The sequence below is a fragment of the Labrus mixtus genome, chromosome 6 (assembly GCF_963584025.1).
Source record: "Labrus mixtus chromosome 6, fLabMix1.1, whole genome shotgun sequence".
NCBI classification, from domain to species: Eukaryota; Metazoa; Chordata; class Actinopteri; order Labriformes; family Labridae; genus Labrus; species Labrus mixtus.
The window spans coordinates 17,784,859-17,787,680 of NC_083617.1; the positions used below are offsets into that span (position 1 = coordinate 17,784,859).

The following is a 2,822-nucleotide window of genomic DNA, read 5'->3' on the forward strand; positions in this document are numbered from 1 at the left end:
GGTGCCCAGAGAGCTGCAGAGACAGAGGAAGAAACCTGAGCCTCAACAACATCTGCATTTGTTGGTTCTTCTGGGGTGGACTTCGGTTGCTTCTCTTCAACAGCTCGCTGCGAGGGAGGTCTCCCCCGGATGGCCTGGATGATGTCACCCACAGGCTGAGAGCTGAGGCTGAGGCGTGTTTTAAAGCCTCTTGACAAACCGTTACACCGCACCCGCCTGTGAAGCTGGTCAGCTACATGCCTTATTGTAAATAACTCTTCTCCGTCATCAAATCAAATGACCCCCGTACAGTGTGTGTCGATCGAGACATGAGCTAATCAGACCTATTTGTTTGTTTTGTACCAAGCTGTAAACATGTTAATCTCTGCTGTAAAAACAGGCTTTTTGAATGTGGTTTTTCAGATTAAATAAATATTTCTATATAAATGCACTCCTTTGTGTCTACTTATAAGTATACATTTCAGATTTGAAATGACAAGACTAAAATGTGCATTAATGCTCAACTCAATAGCTAAGGAAAGGAAGTCTACTTTTATACAACTTTTTATTCTTTTTCTAAGATTTATTTTTGGGCTTTTTGTGCCTTTAATGGAGAGATAGGACAGTGGATAGAGTCGGAAATCAGGGAGAGAGTGGGGAATGACATACGGGAAGGAGGCCTCAGGTGGGATGTGAACCCGGGCCGCCCGCTTGACACGACAGCCTCCATACATGGGACGCGCGCACTAACCACTGTGCCACCAGCGCCCCACATTTTTTTTTACCAAATACTAATGTAGTTAATTTCTTAAAATGGGATGGAACAGAGTCATTGCATAATATGCCCTTAAACACAGCCCCATTCTTAAATCAAGATACATGGAGAGTAAATAAGATCAATAACTTGTGAATAAAAACACAGTTAAAAATTATTTAGAAATGTAGTCTTCCCAGATGAATATCACATAATATCAACTTCTCCAATCTAAACTGGACAAAGGGTTTTAAAATGGGAAGAAAATGGTTTGATTGCAAGTTGTTTGGAGGAGATCTATTTTTATTTGAACAGCTGAAGCATGAATACAGTCTTCCAAGGTGCAAACCCTCCTCCTTCTTCTGAAGCCTGTGGATGATGTACTGCCGTCTTATCTGCTGGCCATCTTCTCTCACCAGAACTTGGACTGTTGAAATATCATTCTGAAGAAGCTCGAGCATGTGACATGGATCCAGGAGAACATGGACTTTTAGTGCAGGGTCTTCAGGATGGCAAAGAAAGAGAGAAAATATCAGTTATTCATTAAATCATGTTTTTGTTCTCATTTATTTTTCTGTATTCATCTGTGTGTAAGAGCACATTTATAAATTCAACAGTATACTACCCAGACAACAAAGGTACAGTATTCAGGTAATCAACATCTATTCAAAGTTAAGAAGATAAACATTATTGTAATCATGCTGTTTTCAGCTCTCTCACTCACTTGCACAATGATATTCCACATCAAATTGCCTCAGATTTTGTGTGAGGAAAAATTAAGCAATTTATTGTGGATAGTACTTCATCTTAACATGAAACAAATACTACCTGAATTATTTAAATCATTAACAGGTCCCAACTCTCTGTGCTTTAGTACAGAACATACAGTAGCTCATTTATTATTAACATGAGCTCGGTACATTTGTTATTCGCTGTTCGTTGTATTCTTCAAACTATTTCTTGTACTAAGTGCTTTATATCTTATTTTCATTCCATATGTTATTTATATTTTATAGTTCTACTGCTATATTCTTTTTAAGAGCATCTGTAACGATTAAGAACTATATTAATAACCATATTAAAATTACCTGAACTCATACAAAGTGATTTTTTTTTTTTTTTTTTTTAGTAACAGTTTGAACAAATCTTAAGACACTACATCAACCATGTAACGTTAATGTCATCCTCTATAACCTACACAGCATATTAGGTTCAGTTGAGTTAAGTTTATGTTACTGATGGATAATTACTACACAAAGTTTGTTTTTTAATGTCGACGATAATTATACTCATCATAACGTTAGATAACCATATTTACAGTCTGCGGTTAACCACCGAGGTGAACCTTCAGCTTCTGACATCACACAAACTCATTATTTTCAACAACAACATCTTAACAACAAACATTTCTAAACCATTGCAAATAATGGGCTACACTGAGTACAGTTAGCCGACTGGTTTACAAGCCAACGCTAAACAAGCTAGGTCCGTAAATATACCGACACATGAGTGTGCAGTAAATATAACACTACTATATCACTTACCGAAAAAAACTGAAGCATCAACTTCTTGGATGGTCTGTTAACCGCACAGCAAGCCATGTATGTTGTCAGATATGTGTTAAACAAACTCTCCAAACGAAGTAAAAAAGAGGAGAAATCAGACGGATCAAGCTGTTAGCCTCCTGACCTGCTGACCTGACAGACAGATGCAGCGCGCAGAGCTGTCAATCAAATCTGACACAACCCTTATATGGGCATAGCCGTTTTCCTTAATGGAACAAAATCCGACGAGTTATAAAAAAATTCCCCCCACACACACACACACACACACACACACACACACACAGTGTGAGGAGAAGGGGCCGTCAACTTATCAGATATATCTCGTTTTTTGAACCAGGCTGTAAACATGTTAATTCCTGTGGTAAAAACAGGCTTTTTTGGCTGTGGGCTTACGGCACTTCCGGCGCTTCTGCAGCCAGCCTCAAGCGGAACCTCAAGGAACTGCAGTTTTTTGTTCTTCCGCATTGGCTTCATTTTTCGAGACCGGAGGTTGCCCCTTCATTCCACTGTCATTCTTGAGCTGT

General features: G+C 38.9%; 1 long non-coding RNA gene across 1 annotated transcript; it reads right to left on the reverse strand.

Annotated features, from left to right (window-relative positions):
• Positions 1-1,024: 1,024 nt before the first annotated feature.
• LOC132975621 (uncharacterized) lies at positions 1,025-2,558 on the reverse strand. The gene is made up of 2 exons (XR_009673291.1): positions 2,278-2,558; positions 1,025-1,235 (listed from the first exon to the last, which is right to left on the reverse strand). It is a non-coding gene; the product is annotated as an uncharacterized LOC132975621 (long non-coding RNA).
• Positions 2,559-2,822: the final 264 nt, after the last annotated feature.